Genomic DNA, 17,587 nt, shown 5'->3' on the forward strand with positions numbered 1-17,587 from the left:
GATCGATGATATGTGAAGCACGAATGAGAAAAGTTGATATGTCGCTTTAAAATGAGCACAACGTTATGAGGTGGAGGTAAATGATGCCGTACATGACTCCTGTGTCATGATTATTATGTTTGGATGTGTCGTTTACCCCCGTCATCTATTCACGTCACGTAATGCCAAATTTGGTATATGTGGAGCTAGCGAAACGGCCGCGAGCATGCTATGAGCGTGGTATGTTGTGATGTTCTTGCATGACAAGCGTGTCAGGATTATCGTGTTTGCACCAGTCATGTATTTCGTCATCCCTTGACGTCCCGTAACACCAAATTTGGTATATGTGGAGCTAGCAAAACGGCCCCGAGCGCATCGTGAGGGGCCCAATGTACTCCGACGTAGCATTGACACGTGCGCACGCTGGGCAAAGCGACGCTACGTTAGCAAAACGTGAGCACTCTATAGTTCTGACGCGAGGCGCGACCGGCGCGACCAGCGTTCGTCGGCTCGGCCCGACGGCAACCGGCGCCAAATGCGACATGCTGCATTTGGCGCCAGTACGTTACCCAGACAGCATTGCGTCTGCGTTTTTTCGAGATGAAGGGACGCCGGATGCGCTTAAATGCGCATGCGTCAAAGCAACGCAGCGTGCGCCTGCGAGTATATGGCAGGACCGGCCCCCTGGCGTGGGGCACGTTTCTATCTGCTTTCCATTCTGCGCGTCACCTTTCAACTTGTTGCTATCGCGTTCATTGCTTCACCTTTGCGGCAAAGCTGTGGCTTTATTTATTTATTTTTAGCACGCTGAAAACGTTCGCACATGACAGTACACGGCTTCCACTGCTAGATAACACATCAAAACAACAATTTCGGTAAACATCCACACACCACATCGATAGAGTACACGGCAGATTGAGACTTATTTCGAGGCATACGCCGTGTGTGGTATTATCACGGAGGACCTGAGAAATGCATTTCGCCGTGACTCGGGCGTCCTCGTCTTTCGTCGTCTGCTCCACATCATATACTTGAGTAACGAGCTTTACTCCTTTTGTTAGATTCGCTTCTCGGAAGTGGTTGTCCAGCTCAGAGATCTTTATGCAGCCGCACTGCAGGCGTTACATTGTGAGGTGACTCAAATGCAGCGCGCGCTCTCTGCACGAGCGCGTAAGCGAGCGGCAGCGCATGGGCGGGAAGGGAAAACGCGCGATATGCATTCCCGATTTCTACTTTTCTACCAAAGATGACGCTGCCTGTCCAGAGTCGCAGCACCACCATGCGTTGCTTTGGCTTGGTAAAGTTTTGCGTAATGTCCTTGCGGAAAAAGAGACATCAGAAAGGCAACTGGGTATTAAGTTGCTGCCGAAAACTTCTGCTCAAATAGAAGTAAAGGCTAAAAGGGGGCATGTATCTGCGGAACCAATGTTACGCTTGCCTGGTTCATTTTCGACCCGCCAGATGGCATATCCGCCCTTTCACGTTCACGACTGCGGTGTCTGGCATAACGCTACAATGCAAGGGAGTTTGCAGTGGAGTTTAAGCTCTCGAATCGTCTATACAGTCGCGCTCAACAACAGTTGCAACATGCCGTCTCTACTCGAAATGGTAACACTGCAAAGTGGCACTTATGTAGAAAAAAAAAGTGTGCGTGAACTAAATTCTCTCCATTACCGGTGCCTTCTTTGCCAATTTAACGTCTGTCGCTGCATTCGTTCAGGCTTGGGGTCAGCTTAACTACAGCCAGCGTGTTGCAACTCGCTGGCTGTAGTTAATTGCAAATCTCTAATTGCACCGTGTAAGCACCTTAAATAATTATTGCAAATGGAGAAATGAAAGGCGCCGAAAAAAAAAGAGCAAGGGGGAATGGTAAAGAGCGAAAATGGGAATACTTCCAAACTATGCGGTAACAGTGAAACAAAATTATCAAATAAAAATAAAAATGAAGGGACGCTCGAAGGTTGCTTTAATAGCGATATCGGAGGATTGTCTACAGTGATCTCACTAAGTCACCGAGACGAAGAAAGAAAGGTAAACAATATAAAGAAAAATAGCGCCCTCACGTTCGTTCGTGCCCTATAGTTAGTCTCATTGCGTGTGCTGGCATTTCTTTCGGCTCTGATGTATATTCTTTCTTTTTTTTTGTCCTTTACCATCTACTGCGTCATGCGGTGTCCGCCACGGTGAATCAGCGGTTGTGGTTCTCGGATTATGACCCGAATGTCGCGGTTTAGATACCGCCTTCGGTAGACTGATTACGATCGAGCCGTAATGCCAGAGGCCCGTGCAGACTACTGTGCCATGCCAGTTCACGTTAAAGGACTCCAGGTGGACAAAATTTTCGGAACACTTCACTACGGCGTCGTTCGTAATCATGTCATGGTTTTGGGACGTTGAGCCCCAGATATCCTTACTGCGTGATGCGGAATTTTGTTTTATTGATAATAATATATTTATGTTCCTTCTTTGCAGGCGTCCTTCGTCATGCGTCTGCGACGGATTGGGCTTACCAGGGCCTTGGTAAGTGTTTTTTTAAATTTTTTAATGAGCCTCCGTTCGCTTGCAGTGTGTTTCTGCGGCTGGTACAAATGTGTTCCAAATACCAACGTACCAGACTCCGTTGGCACTATTTATTTATTTTTGTTGTTTATTTATTTATAAAATTCTACAGGCCCATTCAGGGCCCAGTCAGGAGTGGATACATACACAGGTAAGAATAATAAGCGTCATGCATTGAAACAACGAGAAAATGTACATGCATACATAGAAACACATGGTTAAACGCCAACGACTGTAACCACTGTAATAGCTACAAAAATTTAAAAAACGTAGAAGAAAAACAAAAAGTAATACAAAAGTAAACAAAAGTAACAAATGAAATCATATATAACAACTCAATGGGCTCTGCTTAGCACAAAGTCGGTAGAAAAAAAATTGGCAGCATATCCACGGTGTGAATGATGGAGAGTGGGGCTAAGTATTCGTCCGTTCATTCGTTCGCGCTTCCGTCCGTCCATGCGTCCGTCTGTGTGACAGTCCATGCGTCCATCCGCCCGTCCGCGCATGCGTCCGTTCGTGCGTCCGTCCCTGCGTTCGTCGATGCATCCGCCCCTGCGTCCGTTCATGCGTCCATCCATGCATGTGTCCGTGTGTCCGTTCGTCCATCTATTTAACACTCCAAGTACCACCATCTCGCATCTTTTCATCATATATTCTTTATAAAGAAGCACCGCCATCCAGCGGACATTCCAAGGACTAAACGAGAGGTGGCACAAGCACACTTTCTTACGGCTTGCGCTTCGTATCTACTTCCCACCTTTAACCACCTCGAGTTCATGGTATATACTAGTTCATTGTATTCATTGCACTGCAGCTCAACGCTCGCTAAACCTTTCTAAAACCAAGGAGGTTACTCCCAGCGAGTATAACGTAGCAACCCTGTCTTGTCTACTGTGCGTTGTTGAACAATAAAAATTCGCAGCGTGGCGTTAACTAAAAGCCGAATGCTCCTGTCTCTCATTCCCCATCAGCAGCCATTCGCATGTACATTGAGCACATTTTTTATTGTTCAACAACGCACAGAAGAAATCTCTCACCGGCACCACCTTCGAGGTCAAAATGTTATACTCGTTACACACTACAACGGCTACGAGGGACAAATGGGTGCCGCTATAAAGAACTTCGCCCCTAAATCTTTTAGAGCAAGAGCCCTGGGCAAAATTAAAACGTAATATAGGATCACGCAAATGCAGGAGTACCTTTAGCAGGCGTGGGAGCCGGTGCCCCGCGAGCGGCTGCGTCATTTTTTGCGGGCAGGTGATCTACCGGAGGCTCGGGGCTTCCGGGATCGCGTTGAAGTCCGCAGGAGACTTCTGTCTCAGCTGGGGGCTTCTAAGTCACTAGTAGTTACCCGGTGGCGTTTGGCGTCCAGGTTCTTGAGCGAGGATGGTACAAAGGTGTCTACACTGTCCTGGTTTATGTCTACACTGTCCTGGTTTATCTATCTATCTATCTATCTATCTATCTATCTATCTATCTATCTATCTATCTATCTATCTATCTATCTATCTATCTATCTATCTATCTATCTATCTATCTATCTATTATCTATCTATCTATCTATCTATCTATCTATCTATCTATCTATCTATCTATCTATCTATCTATCTATCTATCTATCTATCTATCTATCTATCTGTCCGTCTCTATATATCTATCTCTATCTATCTATATATCTGTCTATCTATCTATCTCTATCTATCTGTCTATATGTCGGTCTCTATATCTATCTCTATCTATCGGTCTGTCTCTATCTATCTATTTCTATCTATCTATCTATCTATCTATCTATCTATCTATCTATCTATCTATCTATCTATCTATCTATCTATCTATCTATCTATCTATCTATCTATCTATCTATCTATCTGTCTGTCTGTCTGTCTGTCTGTCTGTCTGTCTGTCTGTCTGTCTGTCTGTCTGTCTGTCTATCTATCTATCTATCTATCTATCTATCTATCTATCTATCTATCTATCTATCTATCTATCTATCTATCTATCTATCTATCTATCTATCTATCTATCTATCTATCTATCTATCTATCTATCTATCTATCTATCTATCTATCTATCTATCTATCTATCTATCTATCTATCTATCTATCTATCTATCTATCTATCTATCTATCTATATATCTATCTATCTATCTATCTATCTATCTATCTATCTATCTATCTATCTATCTATCTATCTATCTATCTATCTATCTATCTATCTATCTATCTATCTATCTATCTATCTATCTATCTATCTATCTATCTATCTATCTATCTATCTATCTATCTATCTATCTATCTATCTATCTATCTAGCCGCCTACGACATTGAGCTCTCCTGGCCGTTTCGATAATGGTATCGATACCAAACTTGGTATGGCATAACATGACTGCATGAAGAACATACTTGACTCGTCTAACATAAAAATCATGACATGTATGTCATAAACGTCATGATTTAAATTTTATAATCCTGCAGCTTTTACGGTGGTTTCATTCACATGGCATGTTGCAAAACTGGTATGGTATGACATGATTGCATGGCGAACACAAGGGACAGACGCTATCATGAAAATCATGACATGTGTGTCATCTAACTACATGGCTACATGCCACGCTCATGATGCGCTTGCGGCCGTTTCGCTAGCAGCACATGTACCAAATTTTGTATTACAGTGCGTGAATCGATGACGAATGTGTGTGATTGGTGCAAATATGATAACCATGAGATGCGTGTCCTGTAACAACATGACAACGCACCACGCTCATAGCGTGCTTGCGGTCGTTTCGCTAGCTCAACATATACTAAATTTGGTATCACGTGACGTGAATAGATGACCAAGGTAAACGACACATCCAAACATGATAATCATGACACGGAAGTCATGCACGGCATCATTTACCTCCACTTCGAAAGTTGTGCCGATTTTAAAGTGACATATCAACATTTCGCCGTCGTGTTTCTCATATCATTGATTCCACTGTACGTGGGATCTGCGAATTTTTTTCTGGAAATCTGAGACGCCTTCCTCACGAGGCGCCTTGTCCGACGAGGGCTTGGCCTGCGATTCCTCAGAAATGGCCACAGGACGCGGGTAACTTGCGTTTTCAGAACCTGGAGGAATGACCAGGTCCGGAATCGTTGGAAACGCAGTGGGAGTCTGGTGCAGCGTCGCCATTGGCGCACCTTGGTCGTGGTCGGTTACCGCGGCTCGCGGTGACGAACCGTCGCACCTGTTCTTAGACGGCGTTCCTGGATGAAGTGGAGGGAAATTTTTGGACGCAGCCTAGGGATACGACGGCCTGATGGTGCAGGCGGCGGTGTCATGTGGGTCCCCGCAACGGCGACACGGCAGCGAGCAGCCTTTCCCGTCGTGGCTAGAAACGCCGCACGTGTTTAGAAAAAGCGGGTGTAACGATTTAGAGGTCTAGGTACTCTCCTATGGGAGAGCGTAAAGCCGTCTTGTGAGGAGCAGAAATCAATGGTCAGAAACGCTGCCACTCAACAGCTTTTTTGCCGAATCTATATCTAAGCCCTATTTCAGGCTGCACTACGTGCTACATACCTTACATGAACGTCGAATGCTTCCCTGGTTATTACCTGGTCTCTGAACAAATATCTCTGCAACATTCATATGAAGAAAGTATTTGCAGTAGCAGTATTCTGAAACTTCTCTGTCCCCGCATTCGCTTTAGTCCAGCACTTGATTCCTTGCTGAAAAACGCGTCGAAAGTCACATTTTTCATTCACGTGAATATTGTACATTACACGCGACTATTGCGGTAGATTTCGCGCATTGCGGTAATACATGTTATTCGAAACATTGCTTGATGAGTTACCTTAACCGCATTGCATGCCGCATTGTTATTGCGTTGAGTAAACCATTGTTACGAAACGACTGACGCCCGTATGTAAATTCAATAGTCGTATGCGAGACGCAAGCGTATGCAGATCATAGTGAATCTCCGTAGTGCCTCAAGCTATCTTGCTGTAAAGATGTCACGCCTCAATCTTCCAGTCCAACGTATAACAGAAGACATCAATGCCCGAGCGCAGACATCGATTACACCTAGAGAAATGAACCGTTCTTCCGCGGGTCATCGTATCTCTCTTGACCAGTAGGGTGCCTATTCGTGACTTCAACTGAGCGCTCGCCACCTAGCGGCCGCGCCTGGAAATGGCGCTAACTGGGCCAACCTTGAAAGTAGATAGGTTACCACGTTGCGCGCGTTGAGCAGCGGCCACGTATAGTTGCTTTATTAGAGAGTTTTAGTACTTCGTACGCTGCGTACGTGGCGGCGTTGCGTACGTAAGGACGCCAGGTTCTGCGTAGTGCGCATGCGCAGACCGCAACGCGCACGTATCGCATTACGTACGCAGCCGCTACGTACGCACGCACGAGATGCGTGCGTGCGTACGTACGAGGTGATCACGCCGCTCTCGAACAAGTTCGCGACAGCGCGAGACTTCGTTTTGCAAAATGGCGGCATCGAAGGCAAGCACCGACCGGCTCTGTGGCTTAAAATATGGCCATAATCTGGCTATAACACTTGGATTGGTTTACATTGGCTGTCAACAACACGTGCTTCTATTTTGATCTACCAGATGGCGCAACACCCTTCACGCTCGTTACGTACGCGGGTACTACGGCGTACTAAACGCCGATTAGTGGCAAACGACGCCACGTAACGCAAGGCGCTTGCGTGATGCGTACGTAGCACCGTTCCGCAGTACTAAAACTCTCTATTTTTGCCATGCCACACCCACAAGCCCGAAAAAGAAGGAAGCGATGTCCGAAGACGATTGAAGTGTGCCGCAATGCATGGAATCGCGGTGGAAAGACGAGCTGATCGTTTTATCGCTTCTCAAAGTATGCAGACGACGCGCGACGGAGAACGGCGCAAATCAGAAACGTAGCCGCTGGAAGAAAAATGATGGACTCTACGCTGATTAGTTCTAATCAATTCACTCGTGACGACTTAATTCTCCTCGGTGAGTCCACTATTGTTTTAGTCTGTGTGCATTCTTATCAGTACTCGGGCTTCGTTAAGCGTGAAGTATAGCTTCGTTTAAATAAGCAAGCGCTTTAGGAAATTTGTTGCGTTACGTGTGTGACTGTAATTTTAGCTTATGCTTGCTTTCTTTGCAAGTCGTAGGGCTACTCATTCTGAAATCGAGCTGCTGTAGAGCTTCCTTCCGAACATTTCTAATTTCCGGATGTATGTTTATACATGGCTACAAACTTGTGCGTGAAAGTCACGCGTGCGTAGATGCATGATCGTGCATATATATATATATATATATATATATATATATATATATATATATATATATATATATATATATATATATATATATATATATATATATATATATATATATATATTGCCACATTTCTTCCTCAAGTTTTGTTATCGCCCTGTTACACTGCAGTTCTGAACACGAATTCGCGCCTGTAGAGTGTTCGAAAAGCTCCGAGACTGTGGTAGATCATTTTGTTACAATTACGCGCACCACACGAACATTACAGATTATTCTGGATCCTGCGTGGCCGCTAGTGGTAACACTGGAATATTCGACGGCACGTGTATAAATTCCGACGCGTTTCACCTCTTGTGAGTCGATCAACGTTCGCCGCTGTTAGTGCCAGTATGTATCACTGTAACCTGACTTTCCGTTCACCGGACACCAGTTCGGCCAGATAAACAGTTTGATGTCTGACCTACGTCACGACCCCGTGACAATTTATCGTGCCCGTGCATTTGTAGCATGTGTAATCTGCGTCCATATGCTTGCTTTGTGTATCATGCTAACACGGACGAGCGACTGCTCGGGAACACACGACCTTGTCCATTAGAAACTTCATAACGTGATCGCGAACGAAAAGACTGGAGCACTCCTATTACAATCAAAAACCACGATTTGCCTTATCTCAAGATACAGTTCATTCGTAGCTCTGTTCTATGATCAAGTGTACGGCATCCGCATTTAGCTTATGCCGGGACAGTGGAACTCAATGGGATGCATGCAAATGGTCAACTTGAGTCGCAGCGTAGTCACATCGAAAACTAGTTACATCGTAGCAGTGTAGCAATGCAGCACAAAAGTGCTATAGCACATTCCGAAGACGCCCGCTACACATGAGTAAATAACTTTAATATTAAAGAAAAAAAAAATGGCAAGATGTGGAAGAATTGTCTCCTTCCCCTAGGTGGCTCCCTTGAGTCCTTGAGCTCTGGCGGCATCCTCGGCTTGCCGAAGGACGTCGAGTTGCACTTCTTAGTTAACCTTTTTCAACCTCGGCCTGGAGATGAAATGCTGAAGGCCCGCGTACCACGTCTCACAATCATATCGTGGTTCTGTCGCGTAAAACTGTGGGTATTATTATTATTATTATTATTATTATTATTATTATTATTATTATTATTATTATTATTATTATTATTATTATTACTATTATTATTATTATTAGTAGTAGTAGTAGTAGTACCTGCACCTGCTCATATTGAAAAGGAATTAAGATGTCATTGCAAAGGCATGGTTGCTGCACGTGATTCTCCCTCTTGCGGCGCGGACGGAGCGTGTTCAGCCTCATCGCAGCTGAGAGGGCAGTTGAGACTTTCGAGTGGTCGGGCTTCTTTCTTTTTTTTCTCTCTCTCTCTTGTTGCATTCTAGCGGCCTTCTTCCTTTCCCGTTTGAGCATCGTCGAATACTCCACCACCTTACCGGTGTGCCAGGAGCCACTTGTGATTGATCACTCCGCCACGCTTTCATTCGGCGTTGGAGCGTAACGAGTGAAGGGAAAGAAATGAGGAGGAGGGGGGCTTAAGTAGAGCTCAAGTAGGTTTTCCCGCCCTCGTTGCTCCACGTGTAGAAACGCCTTCCTCACTCACACTTCGTCCGCCTATTTTTCGCCGAATCCTCTGCTTCATCTCACCCGTTTGCTGCTTGGTCTTTGGCTGGATACTTCCTTTATGTGCCGCTTCGTATCGAAAGAGAGCTCTACCGCTTCTCGGACACTTTCAGCGTAATAATTGAAGTAGCTCATTTGTATTTTTGGCCACGGCCGATTCCAGGTCCTCTTTCATTTACTGTCTCCAACCCTGCGTTATGTTGCCTTTGACGCCTGACCGTATTCAACTGCCATAGCAAATTGCGTGCTTTCAGCGCTGAAATCAATAGAATACAGTACAGCGAGGCACATAGCAAGCACCGAAGCACGAGACATATGCCAGTGCTCCTTGTTTTATTTTTTAACACACTCCCGCGGCCGGAAAAGTTGAGTGGTCTTGAAGAAAGTACGCTTCGAGCGAGTCTGCTTGGAGGTGTTACCACACGACAATGCTGCCCATGGATGCCGCTTAAGCTTGAGGAGGTGTCGGCTTGTCTTGCGGAGGAAGTGGTTTCATTCTCTTTTCTGAGTTAAGAGAAGTTTGTGGTCACGTCTTCTGTCATCTTTAGCTCATTCTGGTAGCTTTTGCGCTTGTTGCGTCGTTTTTTGTAGTATGAAGAGTAAGATCGTGGCCTGCTTTTAGAATCGCGAGGTTCCCTCATAAGATGTCTCCTTGAAAGTCATGTTCATTGTGTGCTACTGGTGTTGCATTGGAAGTTTCTGTAAGTGCTGCACAGTTACGTTTTGCTTCACCACTCTGGGTGTCAGATTATTATGAACGTGTGCCTGGCTTGCAGGTGCTTGTGAGCTGCATGAAGATTCCACGGTCGACACACATCATTTTTCTTCACTCGAAGAGGATGACGATGATGTTGAAGCATTCTGGTTCCGTTGGGCTGTGACCTCGCCAAGGAAGGGAATCTCGGCGGCGTTCGATGGCAACAGAAATTCGTCCACGTGCTTTGTGGCTGGTAGCGGATTGTCGACGTCCGTCTCGGCGATGCGAACGATGGCGCAATGGAGCTTAAGTTTTCGGGTGCACCAGTCTGAGTCATGGCGGCGTTCTTGCAGACGTCGCTGCGGGATTCTCCCAACGACTTCTCGATCATGGTGTGCCCCGCTTCGCGAAAGTCCTCGTTAGCGCAGGATCCTTACATTATGCGCATGGCGTAGTTCTGGAGCTGTGCGGTGTGGCGTTTGTACATCCGCCGCAGGTCTCTGATGTTAGGTGTTCGGTGGCGTCCTAGGCGCCAATGCTGTGCGCGTACTCGATTGAGTGCGGCTCGTAGCTGCTCGCAGTCCCGATAGTCGACTTGCTTGGACTTGGAGCAAGATTAACTCGTGGCTCTAGCGCCAGTATCAGGCTTGAGGCGCTTGTAGGACAAGAAGTAGGGTTCCGTCTACTGTGGCTTTTGAAGCAAGTCCTGGTGTTACATGGTGCCGCCCGACGGATAGTACATGCGTTCGTCCTTTGGATCTGGAAAGTAGGACTACTTTGGCAAGCTGCGGATCAGGTTGTAAAAAACCGGGTCCTCGTAGTCGAGGCGCATGGTGCACATGGGGTTTTTTTTTGACCATTGAACTCTCCACGACGGAACTTGTGAACGAGTCTTTGCACCGAATCGCCGTGGCTCGCGTGGAAAGTGGCAGATCTTTCGGCGTACCCAAAACTCGTTGGAGTTGTTGGTGTTAAAGTTGGCAAGCCTGTCGAAGGCGAAGTCGTGGCCTACTGCGACGTAGAGGCCAGAGGGGTCAATAGACTAGTCGAAGACGAAGTCGCGGTGCACGTGGGCTGCGATGTGAATTCGGCAGGCTTACTGAGTGCAGTGGATGTGAAGGCGACGGGTACGGGTGGAGTTGGTGGCTGCGGCTTGGTTGCGCGGGGAACTGTCTCTTGAGCGCAGACGACTGTCCTCGTACTCGCTGGCTGTGGTCGGGTCCGCTTCCAAGTCCTCGTAGTAGAGGTAAGCATGGATCTCCCTGTGGACGTTCATTAGGTGGGCGTCTTTCGCGACGATGATTGCGAGGAGCTCCTGGAGCCTGGGAGCGGGAGTTGTTGAGTCGGCCAGTTGGGCGTCGAGCATCGATATGGCCTTGGCGATGGTGGTTCAGTAGAAACCGTTGTGTGTTTGTATTTGGTATTGGTCCATTGGCGAAAGTCGATGTCCAGAAGACCGGGTAGGTTTCGGCAGCAGAGTGAACATTGGAAAACGAAGAGGATACCAGGACCCGAACGTTTCGCTGAATCAAAGGAAACAGGACGACAGAGCGAGCCAGCGCCTGCGGCTCTTGCTCGTGCCCCTTCTTCCTTTATTTGTAACAGTAACAGTAGACGACAGTCGACGAGCTGCTGTCTAGTTAGAGCGCATTCGTCCTGCGTTTTTCTTCATCCGTGTGTTTCGTTGCTTCGCTCTGATCAATAAGCACGTTTTCAAATAATTATTGCTGTTCCGCGGCACGGACTACGAGGGGTTCAATTACACACCTTCAAAGAACCTGATTGCAGAACATGCCACCGCTGTTGACGATTAGGCAAGCTCGTGTGGTGAGTTTAGTGGAGAGGTGTTATGATGGCGACATCGTTATCATCTCGAAGACACGGTGACCGGGGGCACCTTGCATGTGCGCGGAGTGCTTGGAAGTGAAGGATAGGGGGACGGCGTAGAGAAAAGGTTGTGTAATGCATACTTCGGCTGGGTCTTTGCCTCAACAATGCTTCGTTCGGTTAAGTGAAGCGTCTCGAATGGGAAGCCCTGAGTTAGGCGATTCGTACGTGGTTCGTGGATTATTTCGAAATTGATGCGTAAGAAGAGCTTAAAGTGTTGAGGAGAAGCGGGTCGATGAGGAGAACTGGGGAGGAGGTGGGTAGTTGGCCAATCGGTTATGGTCTCCTTTATCGCGTAAAAAAAAGGATTACTGAGGATGAAAGGGGGAACAAAAAAAAAAAGAAAGGGGGTAGGTAGGCGTGCGTGGTGGTTTCACCGCAGAGCAGCTCTTCATAAAAAGGAACCGGAGTGACCCTCACGTTCGGCCATAGCGTGTGTATCAGTGACTTTGAATAGGTAAATGTTGAAGTGAAACATACGTTGGGCTAGTCGACATGTAAAATTAATCACACGTGTTGGCAAGCATGAAGTAAACCGAGCGGAGATAATGTTAAAAAAGTAAATATGTATTTTCCTTCATAGTTGCGCTTATATTGACCGTATATAGTGGTCCCGACGTTTAGACTGGGAGGCCATGCTACGTGACCAAAGCCCGAGTGGCCATCGAGCGCTGGTTTGTCGGGCACGGGACGCTGCAGGGACTGTCGGAGCTTTGGACTGAGAGCCCCACCCGTCATTTCTCAATGATTCAAATGAAAATTTTTTTTTCTCTCTCTCGCCGTATGAAACAATTAATGCGATATTCTGAACTCTCTTCCGTATTCGAGTGACAACGTTTTTGTTATGAATAAAAATATTTGCGAAGAAAGCGAAAACTCGCTGAATTTCTGCATTTTTTTGGGCTTGTTTGAAAAGAGGTGAGTTGGTGTGGTGGAGGCGAGGAAAAGGGTGCTATAATTGCTTTGGACCTAAAAAAAAATAAATGTTCGCTTTCCTTCGTCGCCACTTATAGCGCAATTGCGGTGCTCTCTTCTCCGAAGATGAACGCGCGCTGATGGAAGCCGACCAAAGTAGTGACCGAACGATAAGACTATTTCATTTCGTCATGGTTTAAAAATGAGCGCCGGTTCCTTCTTTCATCCGCTTCTTTTCTCTGCAATTCATTTATGTTCGCGTTCGAACGTATTATTTGCGGAGATTCCATCGTTTCGCCATGGTTTCTTTTGTCTCGGCTAAGTTGCGATTGAGAGCTGGTGAAGAAAAGAAAAAAAAAATATTTCACAGATTAATCGTGCTTCTTTTCTCGCGAAGTGCTGCCGATCGATGTTATATATATCGCAAAAAGCAAGAACGACAAAAAAGACACCGCTTGCTTAAAGTTATTGACGCCCGTGCCCGAACATAGCCGCTTCTGGGAAATTTAAAAAAACCCTTAATCCCCCGGCGTACGCGCCGGGGATCAGATAACGTTGATTAAAGTCTTCGGGTTCTGCCTTAATCTGGCTCGGTATTGTTCTTGTCGATATGGCTGCCAGCAATGTTATCGATGTTATCGTGCCGTACGCAGCACGCATGCCTACCGACGATAGCGACCCCTCGACCTCAACCTGTCGTCATGTACGAGCCAGATAAAGGTTTGAATCGGGACCGAAACTTATGCTCCCGTCGACGAGAGGCGAATCTGGTATGGAGGATGGATACCCTTGGCGCCGAGGTAAAAACGACCTGACCTCGAAATCCGATCTGCAGCGCTGCTTCTTTCTTTCTTTCTTTCTTTCTTTCTTTCTTTCTTTCTTTCTTTCTTTCTTTCTTTCTTTCTTTCTTTCTTTCTTTCTTTCTTTCTTTCTTTCTTTCTTTCTTTCTTTCTTTCTTTCTTTCTTTCTTTCTTTCTTTCTTTCTTTCCGAGGGCGACACCGCAGATTTGAGAAATCGTAGATTCTAGAAAGTAAACTTCAAGCTTATATCTTAACTTAGGAAGGAAGGAAGGAAGGAAGGAAGGAAGGAAGGAAGGAAGGAAGGAAGGAAGGAAGGAAGGAAGGAAGGAAGGAAGGAAGAAAGGAAGGAAGGAAGGAAGGAAGGAAGGAAGGAAGGAAGGAAGGAAGGAAGGAAGGAAGGAAGGAAGGAAGGAAGGAAGGAAGGAAAATAGGAGCAAAAGAACGGCAGGGAGGTTAACAAGCCTATAGGCTGCCGGTTTGCTCCCCTGCGCATGGAAGGGGGATGGAGGAGATGAGAGATGGAGAGCAGAGAGGAAAGAGAGATAAATCAAGCACATTCGGCAGCACACGCGCGCAATATCTGAACTTAGATTCGAATACAACCTATGAATGCAGAAAAGGCGCGTCGCCTGCCGTTGCACTGTGCGAGGGAGTGATACCACGTGGTTTTCATTTCGAACCGCGGGTGCCCGTTTCTTGCTAAAATAAACAGTAGGCATGCTGACAATAATAAGTTCGTGCCTACACTTGAATTATGGGACGACTTCTCTTTGATTTTCTCGAAATTACTTCGAAAGAAAACACTATATGTATGCAATGTATTGGACGGAGTCTTCTCAACGCAAGTAATATTGTCGCGTAGATATAGATGTAGCTATTTTCTTTCAACTTTTGGCTCGTTCCAATGTCGCGGGTCGGCCCAGGAGCAGGGTTTGCGGTGGTGTCCTTGAGTGGCTCACCGGCTTTGTTGTACGAGCTCGTTATCTTCCTTCCAGCGAGGGTCTGTTTCCCATTTAGGGGACTGCAGACGGCCTTGCATTCGCGGCGCCTGAAGGTATGCGGGGTGGGCTGTACGGCGGAAGCCTAACGGATGTCGCGGTAGCTTGTAGTATGTTTTTACTTTAGTTTAGGTCATTTTGTGTTTAGGCGGACGGTGGTCATCGAGTTGTAACTCGGTGGAGACCGCCCGCTATTGGGTGTACCTGTTTGAATTCGTGACACCCGATTGGGTGTGGTGAACGGATACTTCTGAGTGGTCCTTTTTTGTTTGTCTCGGAGAGTCGCATCGGAGACGCCACGAGAGCAGGTTGCAGCGGGTGCTGCTCCGAGTTGTTAGAGTTATGCAGCGTACAAGTGTGTACGACGTCTATTATGAACACAAAGCCAAATAAATCGGTTTAGGAGCAACTCTATGGATCTGCTGTGTGTACGCGTCATCTCTCCGGCGGCGACCAAGTAGCGACCAGAACTCTGCGCTGCAATATTTCATAGCAGACGCGTAAAATCGCGCCAGATGTCAAAACACGTGAATTGCGTCACGAATAGACGTTTTAAAAGGCTCACTCATTAAAAAGGGCTTAGTGATATTTAACCAGCATCAGCTGTTAAATTAAACAACAGCTGTTAAAGCATCATCAGCTGTTAAATCATCAACAAAGGGAGCAGATGCCTATATATGTTGGCGCGTTCTTTTACAAAAAGCGCATAGTGGGTCCCCTGGCTCTTTCGCGAAAGAAATAATTATGGTGTACTGAACACTTAACAACCTTATTTTCACTAGTTTTTGTAGGCCTCTTTTGAAACAGCCAGTGTTACGCTCGTAGTCGTCCGTTTCCCTGCGGCGCGGTTAAGGTATAGATTTGGGTGCACGTTAAAGAACCCCAGGTGGTCGAAATTTCCGGAGCCCTCCACTATAACGGCGTCTCTCATAATCATACGGTGGTTTTGGGACGTTAAACCCCACATATCAATCAATCAACGGTTAAGGTATGCACCGACAACAGACGCGAAGCTATAGCAGTTCCGAAGGCGCGATGCGCGGTTATGCTATCATGTTTATATACTCTTGGAGGCGAAACTCGAGCGTCCATGTTTTATCACGTTGTAAACGGCTACAAAGAACTGTGTGCGTGCGAAAAACGGAGTTCGCATCGCCTGTTTTCTTGTCTAGCCCCGCCGCGGTGGTCTAGTGGTTAAGGTACTCGGCTGCTGACCCGCAGGTCACGTGATCGGATCCCGGCTGCGGCGGCTGCATTTCCGATGGAAGCGGAAATGTCGCAGGCCCGTGTGCTCAGATTTGGGGTGCACGTTAAAGAAACCCCAGGTAGTCGAAATTTCCGGAGCCCTCCACTACGGCGTCTCTCATAATCGTACGGTGGTTTTGGGACGTTAAACCCCACATATCTATCAATCTGTTTTCGTGTCGAAATGCAAAGAATAAGCGTTTTTCGCTGCTCTTGAATGCGTAGTTTTGACCACTACGCCCCCGTAACAACTCAAGACGTCGAGGTTATCTGAATAAGGAAAAAAAGTAAGGAATAAATATGCCGACTTTCTAGCTTTTCAGCTGACAGCTCGGTTGAAGATCAGCGCTTCCAGTTGTATTTCTAACATCTTGTCCGCCCCCCTCCCCTTTTTTGTGTGGGCTATTAACTGTTATCGTGCACTCAGTTTGTTGGACAGCTTTCTTTCGTCGCACCGGTCACCTGTCGCGATGCGAAGCTTCCGTTATTTTCGGCCTTTGTAAACAGTCGCCGATATAGCGGTGCTGTTTATACACTGCCTTTCGAGTGGTAATGCAAGCTGTCGAGGTGTGTAGGAGGAGAGGCACAGATGTTCCTACCTTTGCTTGAGGTTTGGTACTACACGAGGCTTTCAGTGTTCAGGGCACTTTGTTCCTACGGCAGTGCGTAGCTTATCGCACTCTTTGTACGTACAGCACTTCATAGTACGGGCCGCGGTGGCGTGATAAGCGGCAGTCGCGGCGCCGATGCGAGATCCGTCGTCGTGTAATGTTTTAGAGCAGTGCCATGTTACCTTCCGGCAGGTACGTTAGCGACACGGCGTCCTTTACGATGCTTCGACGTTCTAACACGCACATGTCTGGTGTCGGGCTCCACCGAGAATAGACGTATACGTCACTTCCGTCACGGAAATGACGATGTCTGCGAATGCAGAGGACGCTTCCCTAAGCAGACTTTGAAAGAGAATTGTGGAGCGGAATCTGTCGCGACACCTGACCGGGAAGGGTGAAACTAACGCTTGCCCCCCGATATTTGCCGTGCAAAAGCTTCCAAGTAAGAACCGTCTCAATTCTTCAAGGGAGGCTTCCTGCGCCTCGTGACGTAGTTTTGCGATGCTTCCACAGTCAGCCCACGTTTTACCGAACAATTATGTCGTGTGATGACGTCTCTAACTTTGGCGTTTGTGAAGTCAGATTTTAGCGAGACCCTTACGACGTCTCGTAGACCGGAGCGCCATTACTTATGTGGCCATCACTTTAGACTGTTTTCTTATAACCGCGTGGTATATGATTTTGAGCACTGCCCAAGTTTAAGAGGTACTTTTAAACCTACTTCGTGTGCTTTATTATCGGAGAGATTAAGCCCTCTCTTCGAGCAATGGAACGAGTCATTGAAAGTTTAGAAACAAAGGTGCACGACTTACACATGTAGTCCCACTATTGGGGACCTGTGCCCCGTATCTGTGTTATGTGTTCAGAACAAATGTTCGATTATTACATACGATGTATCCTACTATGGGAGAATAATAAGTGGTCCCAGTTTCGCGAAACACCTCTTCGTTAATAATGCGTTTAAATAATTGTTTAACGACTTAGA

General features: G+C 46.7%; 1 protein-coding gene across 3 annotated transcripts in view; it reads left to right on the top strand.

Moving 5' to 3' along the window:
* The window catches only part of LOC119164969 (uncharacterized), a 507,466-nt gene that overhangs the window by 239,688 nt on the left and 250,191 nt on the right, over positions 1-17,587 (top strand). For all 3 annotated transcript variants that reach the window (XM_075873424.1, XM_075873425.1, XM_075873426.1), the window contains one exon: positions 2,452-2,499. The gene's annotated coding sequence lies outside the window, so the exon portion shown is untranslated. The remainder of the gene's footprint in view (positions 1-2,451; positions 2,500-17,587) is intronic.

Source organism: Rhipicephalus microplus, chromosome 9, assembly GCF_043290135.1.
Source record: "Rhipicephalus microplus isolate Deutch F79 chromosome 9, USDA_Rmic, whole genome shotgun sequence".
NCBI lineage: Eukaryota > Metazoa > Arthropoda > Arachnida > Ixodida > Ixodidae > Rhipicephalus > Rhipicephalus microplus.